The sequence below is a fragment of the Aotus nancymaae genome, unplaced genomic scaffold, assembly GCF_030222135.1.
Source record: "Aotus nancymaae isolate 86718 unplaced genomic scaffold, 86718_ANA_hifiasm-v0.15.2.pri h1tg000073l, whole genome shotgun sequence".
NCBI lineage: Eukaryota > Metazoa > Chordata > Mammalia > Primates > Aotidae > Aotus > Aotus nancymaae.
Window position 1 is genome coordinate 1,150,518 of NW_026988488.1, and position 14,746 is coordinate 1,165,263.

Here is a 14,746-nt window from a genome sequence, read left to right on the forward strand (position 1 = left end):
TGTTAGAGATTATTTTTTTTAATTCATACAGACTCCAAGTAATTGTTCGATCACCTAACTTAAGCAGCTTTACTCTCTTCATATTAATGCTTTTACAAGGGAGGTAGCATATGATTGCTATTTGCAGGAGGACTTCCAGATTACCACCCAGATGAAATTTCTTTATATTTGTTCTAGTAATGTCATAAACACCACACCACAATGATGATGTACTGTGGTACTAAAGTGTTTTTCTGACTATTTTTTAATACACTTTATACCCCTTCTCCTTTCCTATGTCCTTAATTCACTCTATTTTGCCACTTTTAACATGCCAGGTTACTTGGATAGCTCTACACTTCGTGTTAACACTTACAATGAACTTTACTTTGCCAAGATTCCTGGATTACACTCTACTTGCAGGGGCCCATAAGCTATTAAAGAAACCTTTTCTGTGTACAAAAGTTTGCTGGCTTTGCTTACCCTTAGCTGCCAAATGATAAGCTTCTGCATATTTTGTTTATGCTCATTATTGGATCCATTTTAACATCATCTTGCACTCCAAATTCCTGTTCCCTCAACTTCCATGGAACCCCAAAAACATACATGTGTGACGGTAGCTGCATTCTCTGCTGATTTAAGCCAATACACCACCAAGCTACAAGTAACAAGAAGGACTGGTCCCCTGACCCAAGAGACAACTGTAGACTCAAACACCCTGTTGTAGCCTCCTTTTTTAAACAAATCCAGCTCAAACATCAAGCTGTTTGCCTAAAGCAACAAACAACAATCATTACTCCAACTTCATGGGTGATGTTTCTAAGCCTCTTTGCAACTACACCATAACTATAAATCACACCAACAGAAAATACGTAACAAGGGAAAAACAATATGGTACCAGTTAGAATATCGGCGTAGCCAATCACAATGCCCCAAATCTCCAAAATATAAACTCTCATTTCTGTATAGGGCACCCCTCTTCAGACATTTGTCCTCACCTAACTCCATGGAAAAATTGTGAGGTTGCAAATTCCCCTAAAAATTACCTACAAATTCTCACACTTAGCAACCCCAAATCTCAGATGTTTATAGACACACAATGCATTCATTTATTTAGGGAAAACAGAACCCACCCAAATGCAAATTTTAACATCTGCCGCTTACAACCTCTTAGAATTACTACGCTAGCTACTCAATACTTCTCCAGGCCAGAAAGCTGAAACACACTCCATTTCTTCACTCTAACTCTATTCTCTTGCTTTAAATCTGAGGGAGCATTCTTCCTTTGCCAATCCAATGCCTATGGTTGTCTTCCAGCCAACCGGGCTGGAACACATACATTAGTTTAATTGGCTCCAGACACCCAAATTGTCCCTTCCAATTAGTTCTTCCCAATCCTGCTTTACAATTCTAGCAGAGCAAAATGGCCAATCCATCTAATTCCCTTATTCCTTGGCCGAGGGATTGTCACTGGATTAGGTATGAAAATAAAAGGTACGAGCCTCACAGCACATATTTATCATATCCTCTCAATTGAACACTCCACTGAGTTCAAATGCATCTCTGACACCTTGGAAGTCCTCCAAAATCAAGTCGACTTCCAGCAGCAATTGTTCTCCAAACTGCTGTGGCCTAAATCTGCTCATGGCAGCCCAAAAGGACATCTGTTTAGCCTTTAAAGAAGAATCTTGTGTTTATGTTAATCAATCAGAAATATCGTGGGCTCATGTCAAAAACCTCAGGGAGCTAGAGGCTGAAATTGAGAAAAAGGTGTCACAAAGATTGTATTAATGGGCATCTACATGGGAATATACATTTTTATTCCTTCTTTTCATCTCTTGCATCTTTATCTTACTAGTCAAATTTATGCCTTTTAAAATACAACAAATTCAAACCAAGATATTACTGCAGTGAGGATATCAGTCACTAAAAGAACTCTTTAACTCTCCTTTGGATGCAGCAGCATCAAATTTTAGGCTGCAAATGCTGTTCCCTATTTGTCCCACATCAGCTCTGCCAAATTTAACTCCAAACCCAAGGATTTAGGCCCATGTAGTGTCTAAACTGAGTTACAATCCTAGGTAGGGACCACTCTACATAGCTGGTCAGCAGGAAGCAGTTGGAAGATAAGACCTATACCCTTATGCCAAAGATTTGTCATTGTTACTCTGTCATGGGGAAAATGTGGAGTCCTAATTAGGAAAAATGAGTCAGGCTGACAGGAGCAGGTGAAATCAAAAGGATAAAGCAAATAAGCTACAACTATGCCTTTCTTCCTGGTTCAAGACATATAAACAAAAAGAGGAAGCAGATGAATTGTAGGTCTGGTTTTTTTTTATGTCCCAGGACATATAGCCCTCCAGAACAAATAACATACTTAACTCGTAAATTTCCTGCTTACCTTCAAATTCCTCAGTTTATTAAACATCTCAGCTGACAGAAGAATGCAAGTTTCCAAGTTCCATTCTACAAAATCCTCAGCAAGCCTTTGTCTCCTGTCAGTCAGCTCCCTTCTGCTAATACTGCCCATTGCCTTCTTGCAACGTATTTTCATATTTTCTCTAATAAATCTGCCTTTCGCTGCCTAGAACAGTCTTGGTAAATTCTGATTCCCTTATGCCACTGACACAGATAGTCATCGCTCACATATCAAAATTAATGGGTTGGAACTAAAGCAATTTCAATGCCTATATTAGAAAAGAAAAAAACAGAAGCACCAAGATGACTGATTAGAAGCAGTTAATGTGCAGTTCTCAGGGAGAGGAGACAAAGTTGCAGGTAACACTAGCTGTTCAAATAGATCGTCCAGAAAGCCAAGCTGGGATTCATCAAGGAAGCACTTGTGGCCCTCAGAGAGCAGAGAACAGCAAGGCAAGACAGCTGCCCGCCCAGGTTTGGCACAGAGCCAGGGGAGGCTACCTATCACAGGGGAAGGGTGAGTGACTAAGAGCCCCTGCAGACCACTTCTGCCATGGACCTTTGCAATCCTGGGCACAGGAGAATTCTCAAACCCTGCCCATTCCCCCATACCCCATGCCCTCAGGCCCACCTCCAGAATGGCAGTCAACTGCATGAAGTCTGGGCAGAGCCACCACTCAAGAATACATTAACTTCATAGTCCTTGAATCCCTGAGAAGCCTGGAGCCAGCTGTCATAGCCGGCCAACAAGGGAGACCATGCTCTCTCACATACCCCTAGAATAAGGGCTTCATCCATAGTGCTGAGGAGCAGACAGGCTCAGGGCTCTACCTCTATTGCACCAGAAGGCAAGGCCTACTGGCCCACTGGCCTGCGGTACCATTGAAGCCATCCCATCCCCACTTCACTACTTCAGCCAGTTGTAGTTCTGTATTTCTTTGGGAGGGAACTCCTAGAGGTAACAGACAAGCCCTTAGCCATTGCAGTTGCTGCGGTAACCACCCTTGCTTCCCCCAGGCTACGGAAGAAACAAACATCATTTTGTTTGTTCGTTTTAAGGAGCAGAGAGAGTTTAATAGGCAAGAAAGAAGGAAGAAATTCCCCCATACGAAGACAGAGGGAAGGGGGGGCTGCAAGTCTAAAGAGGGAACCCCTGGAACAAACATCTTAATTGCTTTCACATGCTTACTGCATGCTACAGTTATCCTATGCAGAGGAGGTCAGACTATCTTCTGTGGAATCTCCTGACTCCTCTGCCCTTCTCCAGGCCTGGCTCTCTGGTTTGAGTTTGCAGCACAGCCACCCCACCTTCAGCTGATCATCCCAGATCCAGCAGCGGGCTCTGTAGTTCTCTGGGGTGGAGTTCCCAGAGTCAACTGACAGCTCCTCTGCCATGATACCTTGCCCTTGCTGCTCTTTGGCTGGGGACATAACTAAAAGTCTGATTGTTTTGCTGGCACCTTCAGCATACTGCCCTAAGGAGAGGAGGTGAGACTGTTTTTCTCAAGATCCTCTTTCTCCCCTTTGCTCTTCACCAGGCAGGTTCCCCCAGCTTGGGACCAGAACACAGCTTTCCCCTCCCTGGGTAATTACTTCAATCAGTTGTGGCTCTGGATTTCTTTGAGATGGAGCCCCACCCCCAACTCAACTGACAGGCCCTCTGCCACTGCCACCACCATAGACTCCATTACAGCTGCCCCAAGCTGGGAGGGAACAAAACACCTGAGCTTGCCCCAGGGCTGTGGTTCCCAGCTTGGGAGTGTGGAGCTAAAATATGTGGTTGGTACTCAAGTTAGAAGAGGAGCCCACAATGTCAGATCATGGATAAGTGTGAGTTGCATGGGCTCATGGGCTGCCATAGGAGTGGAGCTTGCCTTCTTCCTCAAGGGCAACCTAGAAATGGTGGGGCCTATAACCAAGCAGTGGACTCTGCTCCAGGGAATCCCACAGCCTGGAACACCTGACAAAAGAAACATGGTCTTAGTGACCGTGATTGGAGGGTGGACCCTCAAAGCCCAGTAGTGTACCTGGAAAGGAAGTTACCTCTCCCACCACTGCACTGAATACTATAGCTGAAAACACTATGAAACTGTGCACACAATTTAAGCAATGTGGAAAAAAATGCACAAATTCCTGACAGCACACAATCTCTGAAGATTGTATCAGGAAGAGATAGAAATCCTTAATAGAGCTCTGACCAATATAGAGCTCTGAAATAGAATCAGGAACAAAAATCCTACCAATAAAATAAAACCCTGAACCAGATGGATTCACAGCTGAATTCTAAGAGATGTACAAGGAACTGATACCAATTGTACTGAAACTATTCCAAAATTTTGAGGAGGAGGGACTCCTCCTTAACTCTTTCTGTGGAGCCAGCATCAACCTAATATCAAGATCAGGGAAAAACACAGTGAAAAAAGAAAACTTCACGTTAACGCTTCTGATAAATATAGACATGAAAATTCTGAAACAAAGCGACAAACTGAATTCAGGAGCATATTAAAAAGTTAATTCACCATGATCAAGTAGGCTTTATTTTGAGATGTAAGGCTGATTCGACACATGCAAACCAATAAATGCAGTTCACTACATAAATAAAATTAAAAGCAAAAACCAAATGATTATCTCAGAAGATGCAGGAGAAGCTTTTGATAAAATCTAACATCACCTAATAATAAAAAGCCTCAGCAGATTAAGCATTGAAAAAACATACCTCAAAATAATAAAAGTCATCTATTAAAAACCCACAGCCAAAATCATACTTAATGGGCAAAAGCTGGAACCATTCATTTCACTTGAGAACTGGAACAAGACACAGATGGCTCCTCTCACAATTTCTATTTAACATAGTACTAGAAGTCCTAGTCAGTGCATTCAGGCAAGAGAAAAAAAGAAAAAGGCATCCAAGTAGTGAAAGAAGAAGTCAAACTCTATCTCTTGCTTGATAATATAATTCTGTATCTAAAAAAGCCCCAAAGGCTCTGTCAAAAGGCTGGTAGAACTGATCATTGATATTAGCGAGGTTTTGGGATTAGAAAAATCAGTAGCATTTTTATACACCAAAAATGTCTAGGCTGAGAGCTAAATCAAAAACACCATTTCACTTATAATAGCTACAAATAATAATTAAATACTTAGGTATATAGCTAACCAAGAAGGTGAAAGATCTCTGCAAAAAGAACTACAAAACACTGCTGAAAGAAATCAGAGATGACACAAACACATTTAAAAAAAATTCCATGCCAATGAACTGGAAGAATCAATATTATGGAAGACAATAGAAAACTCAGAAATAAAACCACACACCAGCAATCATCCGATTTTTGACAATGTCACAAAAACTAGCAATGAGAAAAAGACTTGTTATTCAGTAAATGATTCTGGGATAACTGGCTAGCCACAGGCAGGAAATAGAAGCTGGACCCTATTTTTTTTTTTTAATGTATGAGAGGTTCTCATATTGCCCAGCTTGGCATTGAACGCATAGCCTTGCCTCCTCAACCACCAGGTGGCCGAAGCCACCGCAGCTCCCGACTATTTTTTATCATATACAAAAAATAATTCAAATTGGTTCCAAAATCTAAATGTAAGACCTCAAACTACGAAATTGCTAGAAGACGACCTAGAAAATACCCTTCTTAACATTGGCTTTAAAAAAGAGCAAAGCTGAAGGTATCACACTATCCAACTCCAAACTATAGTAAAAGACTACAGTAACCAAAACAGCATGGTACTGGTACAAGAACAGACACATAGACCAATGGAACAAAACAGAAAACTCAGAAATAAGACTGTACACCTACAACCATCCGATCTTGTACAAACCTGACAAAAACAAGCAAAGAGGAAAGGATTCCCTATTTAATAAATTGTGCTGGAAGAACTAGCTAGTTCCAGCACAGAACTAGCTAGTTCCAGCACAGAACTAGCAGAAAATTGAAACTGGATCCCTTTCTTACACCATATACAAAAATTAACTTAAGATGGACTAAAGACTTAAACGTAAAACCAAAAACAATGACAACTCTAGAATAAAATCTAGACAATACCATTCAGGACATAGGCATGAGCAAATATTTCATGACAAAAACACCAAAAGCAATTGCAACAAAAGAAAAAAATAACAAATGGAATTTAATTAAACTAAAGAGCTTCTGCACAGCAAAAGAAACTATCATCAGAGTGAACAGACAACCTACAGAATAAGAGAGAATTTTTACACTCTATCCATCTGACAAAGGTCTAATATCCAGAGTCTAAGAGGAACTTAAAAAAATTTACAAGAAGTAAAAAAAAAAACCCTATTAAATATTGGGCTAGGGACATGAGCAGATACTTTTCAAAAGAAGACATTTATGTGGCCAACAAACATGAAAAAAAGCTCAACATCACTGATCATTAAAGAAATGCCAATCCAAACCATAATGAGATACTACCTCCTGCCAGTCAGAATGGTGATTATTAAAAAGTCAAGAAACCACAGATGCTGCTGAGGTTGCAGACAAAAAGGAATGCTTTTACAGTGCTGATGATAGTATAAATTATTTCAACCATTATGGAAGACAGTGTGATGATTCTTCAAAGATCTAGAAGCAGAACTATTTGATTCAGCAATCCATTACTGAGTATATACAGAAAGGAATAGAAATCATTCTGTTATAAAGATAAATGCATGTGTATGTTCTTTGCAGCATTATTCCCAATAGCAAAAACATGGAATCGACTCAAATGTCCATCAGTGATAGACTGGATAAAGAACATGTGGTACACATACACCATGGAATACTATGCAGGCATAAAAAGGAATGAAATCATGTCCTTTGCAGGGATGTGAATGGAGCTGGAAGCTGTTATCCTCAGCAAACTAACACAGGAACAGAAAACCAAACACAACATGTTCTCACTTATAAGTAGGAGCTTATAAGCTTAGGGGGAACAACACAAACAGGGACCTGTCATGTGTTGGGAGGAGGAAGAGTATCAGGAAGAATAGCTAGTGGATGCTGGGCTTAATACCTAGGTGATGAGTTCATCTGTGCATGAGACCACCATGGCACAAATTTGCTTATGTGGCAAACCTGCACAGCCTACACATGTACCCTGAAACTTAAAATAAAAGTTGATGAAAAAAACTAGAAAAATTTGCATATCTTATAAAACTGATTAAAAAATAGATGCTATTACACAATATACCTATGTAACAACCTGCACATATACCCTCTATATTTAAAATAAAAGTTAAAATTAAAAAATACAGTTGGCTTTGACAAAATTTTTTTCCAAACCCCCATAAACAATTGCAACAAAAACATAAAATAGACAAGTGAGACCTAATTAAAATAAAGAGCTTCTACACAGGAAATTAAACTCTGCACAGAGTACATAGGCAACATAGGGAATGAAAGAAAATATTCACAAACTATGCATTCCTACAAAGCCCTATTGTCCAGAATCTATAGATAACAAATCAAGACGAAAAAATAAACCACCCCATTAAAAATTGAGATTGACATGAACAGACACGTCTCAAAAGAAGACATATAAGCAGTCAAAAACATCAAAAATACTCATTATCACTAATCATCAGAGAAATGCAAATGAAAACAAAAATGAGACACCATCTCACACCAGTCAAAATGGCTGATATAAAAAGTCAAAAAGCAACTGATGTTCATGAGGCTGGATAAAAAAGCGAATGTTTATACACTGTTGGTGGGAATATAAATAAGTTCAGCCACTTTGGATGCTAGTTTGGAGATTTCTCAAGGAAATTAAAGCAGAATTACCATTTGATCCAGAAATGCATTACTAAGTATATACCCAAAGAAAAATACGTCATTATACCAAAAGGACACATGTACTTATATGTTCATGGCTACACTATTTACAAAAGCAGAGACATGGAATGAACCCAGGTACCCATCAGTGGTCAATTGAATAAAGCAAATGTGGTACATATGCCTCATGGAATACTATGCAGCAGTAGCAATAAATGAAATCATGTCATTTGTAGAAGCCATAAGCAAACTAACACAGGTACAGAAAATTGTGTAGATACTTGTTCTCATTTACAAGTGGAAGTTCCAGATTAAGCACACATGCACAGAAACATGAGAAAAATAGACATTGTAGAATAGACATTGTAGACTACTAGAAGTGGAATAGAGGAAGAAAGGGGATGAGGGTTGAAAAACTACCTATTATGTACAATACTCACTACCTGGGTGCAATATAGCTATGTCACAAACCTTTATATATAGCCTCTGTATCCTACAAAAAAAGTTAAAATTATTTAAAAATTTTGAAATAAAAAAATCTAAGCATTCACATAAAATTTATGGAAAGAAGAGCAAACCAACAAAAAACAAGCATGAAAAAGAAAATTATAAAAATTACCCCAAAAATTATTAAGTAGAAATTATAGCAACATTAAAATTGATTGAACGTAAAGTAGACTCTTTGTAAATATCTACAAAAGAATAAGAAGAAAAATAAGGAAATTGTGAAAGTTAGAAATCAAAGGAGATATTACTTGGGGCCCCTCAGAAATTAAAAGTGCAAGAGAATAAATACTATGGGAAACTTTAGTCCAATAAATTAAACAACTTTGATAAAATAGGCTAACTTCTACAAAATTACTACTGTACCCCAAATGACTCAGGAATTAACATAAGATTATAATGGAGATAAAACAGATATTTTCTTAGATATTAAAAATCTCAGCCCAAAGAAAAGCCAAATACTACATGTTTTCACTGGTCAATTTTATGAAACATGTAAAGAAACAATTCCATTACTCAAAAACATTTTTCAGAAATTCAGGAGTCCAGAATTTAAAAAAGAGCAAAGCTGAAGGTATCACACTACCCAACTCCAAACTATAGTAACAGACTACAGTAACCAAAACAGCATGGTACTGGTACAAGAACAGACACATAGACCAATGGAACAAAACAGAAAACTCAGAAATAAGACTGTACACCTACAACAAATAGTCCTTGCCTATGCCTATGTCCTGAATCGTTTTGCCTAGATTTTCTTCTAGGGTTTTTATGGTGTTAGGTCCTATGTTTAAGTCTTTAATCCATCTGGAGTTAATTTTAGTGTAAGATGTCAGGAAGGGGTCCAGTTTCTGCTTTCTGCACATGGCTAGCCAGTTATCCCAATACCAGTTATTAAACAGGGAATCCTTTCCCCATTGCTTGTTTTTGTCAGGTTTATCAAAGATCGGATCGTTGTAGATATGTTGTGTTGCCTCCGAGGCCTCTGTTCTGTTTCATTAGTCTATATCTCTGTTTTGGTACCAGTACCATGCTGTTTTGATTACTGTAGCCTTGTAGTATACTTTGAAGTCTGGTAGTGTGATGCTTCCCGCTTTGTTCTTTTTGCTTAGAATTGACTTGGCTATGTGGGCTCTCTTTTGGTTCCATATGAAGGTTAAGGGGGTTTTTCCAGTTCTGTGAAGAAGGTCATTGGTAGCTTGATGGGGATAGCATTGAATCTGTAAATTACTTTGGGCAGCATGGCCATTTTCATGATATTAATTCTTCCTAACCATGAGCATGGAATGTTTCTCCATCTGTTTCTGTCCTCTCTTTTTTTGTTGAGCAGTGGTTTCTAGTTTTCCTTGAAGAGGACCTTTACATTCCTTGTTAGTTGTATTCCTAGGTATTTTATTCCTTCTATAGCAATTGTGAATGGCAGTTCGTTCTTGATGTAGCTCTCTTTAAGTCTTTTATTGGTGTATAGGAATGCTTGTGATTTTTGCATATTGATTTTGTATGCTGAGACTTTGCTGAAGTTGCTTATCAGTTTCAGGAGATTTTAGGCTGAGACGATGGGGTCTTCTAGATATACAATCAAGTCGTCTGCAAATAGAGACAATCTGACTTCCTCCTTTCCTATTTGAATACCCTTTTTTTCTTTTTCCTGCCTGATTGCTCTGGCTAGAACTTTGAATACTATATTGAATAGGAGTGGTGAGAGAGGGCATCCTTTTTTAGTGCCAGATTTCAAAGGGAATGCTTCCAGTTTTTGACCATTCAGTATGATATTGGCTGTTGGTTTGTCATAAATAGCTTTTATTATTTTGAGATACGTTCTGTCAATACCTAGTTTATTGACTTTTTTAGAATAAAGGGCCATTGAATTTTGTCAAAGGACTTCCCTGCACCAATTGAGATAATCATGCGGTTTTTGTCTTTGGTTCTGTTTATGTGGTGAATTATGTTTATGAACTTCCATATGTTGAACGAGCGTTGCATCCTCAAGATGAATCCTAGATGATCATGGTGGATAAGCTTTTTGATGTGCTGTTGCAATCAGCTTGCCAGTATTTTACTGAAGATTTTTGCATCTATGTTCATCATGGATATTGGCCTGAAGTTTTCTTTTCTTGCTGAGTCTCTGCTGGGTTTTGGTATCAGGATGATCTTGGTCTCATAAAATGATTTGGGAAAGATTCCTTCTTTTTGGATTATTTGGAATAGTTTCAGAAGGAATGGTACCAGCTCCTCTTTGTATGTCTGGTAGAATTCTGCTGTGAACCCATCTGGACCTGGGCTTTATTTGGGTGGTAAGCTCTTAACTGCTGCCTCAACTTCAGACCTTGTTATTGGTCTATTCAGGGTTTCAACTTCTTCCTGGTTTAGGCTTGGGAGGATGCAAGTGTCCAGGAATTTATCCATTTCTTTGAGGCTTACTAGTTTAAGTGTATAGAGTTGTTTGTAATAATCTCTGATGATGGTTTGAATTTCTGTGGAATCTGTGGTGATATCCCCTTGATTGTTTTTTATTGCATCTATTTGATTATTCTCTCTTTTCTTTTTTATTAATCTGGCTAGTGGTCTGTCTATTTTGTTGATCTTTTCAAAAAACCAGCTACTGGATTTATTGATTTTTTGAAGGGTTTTTTTTGTGTCTCTATCTCCTTCAGTTCTGCTCTTATCTTAGTTATTTCTTGTCTTCTGCTAGGTTTTGAGTTTTTTTGATCTTGCTCCTCTAGCTCTTTCAATTTTGATGATATGGTGTTGATTTTAGATCTCTCCTTTCTTCTCATTTGGGCATTAATTGCTATATATTTTCCTCTAGAGACTGCTTTAAATGTCTTCCAGAGATTCTGGTATGTGGTGTCTTCATTCTCGTTGGTTTTGAAGAACATCATTATTTCTACCTTCATTTCATTGTTTATCCAGTCAAGATTCAAGAGCCAGTTGTTCAGTTTCCATGAAGCCGTGTGGTTCTGAGTTAGTTTCTTAATTCTGAGTTCTAACTTGATTGCACTGTTGTCTGAGAGACTGTTTGTTATGATTTCCATTCTTTTGCATTTGCTGAGGAATGATTTCCTTCCAATTATGTGGTCAATTTTAGAGTAGGTGTGATGTGGTGCTGAGAAGAATGTATATTGTGTGGATTTGGGGTGGAGAGTTCTGTAAATGTCTATTAGGTTTGCTTGTTCCAGGTCTGAGTTCAAGTCCTGGGTATCCTTGTTAATTTTCTGTCTCTTTGATCTGTCTAATATTGACAATGGTGTGTTAAAGTCTCCCACTATTATTGTGTGGGAGTCTAAGTCTCTTTGTAAGTCATTAAGAACTTGCCTTATGTATCTGGGTGCTCCTGTATTGGGTGCATATATATTTAGGATCATTAGCTCTTCTTGTTGCATTGATACTTTTACCATTATATAATGTGTTAGACTTCTCTCCGAGTTTAATGAGGAAACAGAGACCGGAGTGAGGAAATTAAAAGCCAATTTATTCGGCTCCCGGGCGAGGTTCTATGGTCCGGGAGGGGCCAGAGAAGTCGCGCTTCTCTTCTTGGGGCATGGGGTTTTATAGGGAGTAGAAGTGGCTGATTGACTACGGGGGAAACAAAGACAAGGTAGTTCTATTGGGTGTTAAAAGACTGGGGACGGGCGAGGTGAACAAAGCGGGGGCATTTCCATTGGGTATGAAGGGAGTGAGCACGGACGAGGGGCTGGCCGAGGATGTACGGGGGAGCTACCATAGGGCAGGCTCTTGGCAGGCCTTTTCAAAATTTATGGCAGGTGCAGGGCTGAGATTGGAATGCGGACATGGGCAAGGGGAGCCTGCGTGGAGAGGGCAAATGCTGAGCAATGTGCTCAGTATGATGATGTAGTTTTTAGGCACGGAGAGAGAAGGGCATGTCCATTCGGCTCCCAAGGAGGCACCGGCCTTACATAATGTTCTTCTTTGTCTCTTTTGATCTTTTTTGCTTTAAAGTCTATTTTATCTGAGACCAGAATTGCAACTCCTGCTTTTTTCTGCTCTCCATTTGCTTGGTAAATCTTTCTCCATCCCTTTATTTTGAGCCTTTGTGTATCCTAGCATGTGAGATGGGTTTCCTGGATACAGCACACTGATGGGTTTTGGCTTTTTATCCAATTTGCCAGTCTGTATATTTTGATTGGGGCATTTAGCCCATTTATGTTTAAGGTTAATATTGTTATGTGTGAATTTGATACTGCTATTTTGATGCTAGCTGGCTGTTTTTCCCACGAGTTGATGCAGTTTCTTCATTGTGTTGATGCTCTTTACCATTTGGTATGTTTTTGGAGTGGCTGGTACTGGTTGTTCATTTCTATGTTTAGTCCTCTTTCAGGAGTTCTTGTAAAGCAGGTCTGGTGGTGATGAAATCTCTGAGTACTTGCTTGTTCGCAAAGGATTTTATTTTTCCTTCACTTATGAAGGTTAGTTTGGCTGAACATGAAATTCTGGGTTGAAAGTTCTTTTCTTTAAGGATATTGAACATTGGTCCCTACTCTCTTCTGGCTTGTAGGGTTTCTGCTGAGAGATCTGCTGTGAGTCTGATGGGCTTCCCTTTGTGGGTAACCCAACCTTTCTCTGGCTGCCCTTAGCATTTTCTCCTTCATTTCAACCTTGGTTAATCTGATGATTATGTGCCTTGGGGTTGCTCTTCTAGAGGAATATCTTTGTGGTGTTCTCTGTATTTCCTGGATTTGAATATTGGCCTCCCTTGCTAGGTTGGGGAAGTTTTCCTGGATAATATACTGAAGACTATTTTCCAGCTTGGATTCATTCTCTTCGTCACATTCAGGTACACCTAGGAAATGTAGATTAGGTCTTTTCACATAGTCCCATATTTCTTGGAGACTTTGTTCATTCCTTTTTACCCTTTTTTCTCTGATTTTGCCTTCTTGTTTTATTTCATTGAGTTGATCTTCGACCTCTGATATCCTTTATTCTGCTTGGTTAATTTGGCTGTTGAAACTTGTGTATGCTTAATCAAGTTCTCGTGTTGTGTTTTTCAGCTCCATCAATTCACTTATGTTCCTCTCTAAGTTGTTTATTCTCATTAGCATTTAGTCAAATCTTTTTTCAGCGTTCTTAGTTTCTTTGCATTGGGTTAGAACGTGTTCTTTTAGCTCACAGAAGTTTCTTATTACTCACCTTCTGAAGCCTGATTCTCTCAATTCATCACACTCATTCTCCATCCAGCCTTGTTCCCTTGCTGGTGAAGAGTTGTAATCCCTTGTAGGAGGAGAGGCGTGCTGGTTTTGGGTGTTTTCATCCTTTTTGTGCTAGTTTCTTCCCATCTTTGTGGATTTATCCACCTGTTGTCTTTGTAGTTGTTGACTTTCAGGTTGGGTCTCTGAGTAGATGTCCTTTTTGTTGATGAAGAAGTTATTTCTTCTTGTTTCTTAGTTTTCTTTCTATCAGTCAGGCCCCTCTGCTGTAGGACTGCTCAGGTCCACTCCAGGCCCTCCTTGCCTGGGGATCACCTGCAGTGGCTGCAGAACAATAAGGGTTGTTGCCAGTTTCTTCTGCTATCTTTGTCACTGAAGGTTACCCGCCTGATGTCAGTCTGAGCTCTCCTTTATGAGACGACTCTTTGGATATGCGGGGATCAGGGAACTGCTTGAGGAAACAATCTGTCCTTTATAGGAGCTCAAGTGCAGAGCTGTGAGCTCCATTGTTAATTCAGAGCTGCTGGGCAGGTACATTTAAGTCTGCTGTAGCAGAACTCATAAACCCCCTCCTTGTTTTTTCCCCCAGGTGCTCTGTCCTGGGGAGTTAGTGCTTTATTTATGAGTTTCTGTTGTGCTGCTGCCTTTTTTCAGGGCTGTCCTTCCCAGTGAGGAGGCAGTCTAGTCACTGTCTTCCTGCAGAAGCTTTGCTGAGATGCTGTGGCCTCTGCCAGCTGCCATGTGAACTTCCCTGCAGTCCTGTTTATACGGGTGTAGTTAGAACTGCCTCGGCAATGGTGGCCCACCTCTGTAATGGCGGACTCTCTCTGTAATGGTGGGCTGCCTTGGCAATGGCAGGCTGCCTCAGCAATGGCGAACTGCCTCCGTAGTGGTGGAGTG

The 14,746-nt window shown here is 39.6% G+C and overlaps 1 long non-coding RNA gene across 1 annotated transcript in view; it reads left to right on the forward strand.

The window, feature by feature from the left end:
* The first annotated feature begins 3,683 nt into the window (after positions 1-3,683).
* LOC135271044 (uncharacterized) overlaps positions 3,684-14,746 on the forward strand; it is a 59,144-nt gene continuing 48,081 nt past the window's right edge. The window contains exon 1 of the long non-coding RNA XR_010339187.1: positions 3,684-3,885. This is a non-coding gene — a long non-coding RNA (uncharacterized LOC135271044). The remainder of the gene's footprint in view (positions 3,886-14,746) is intronic.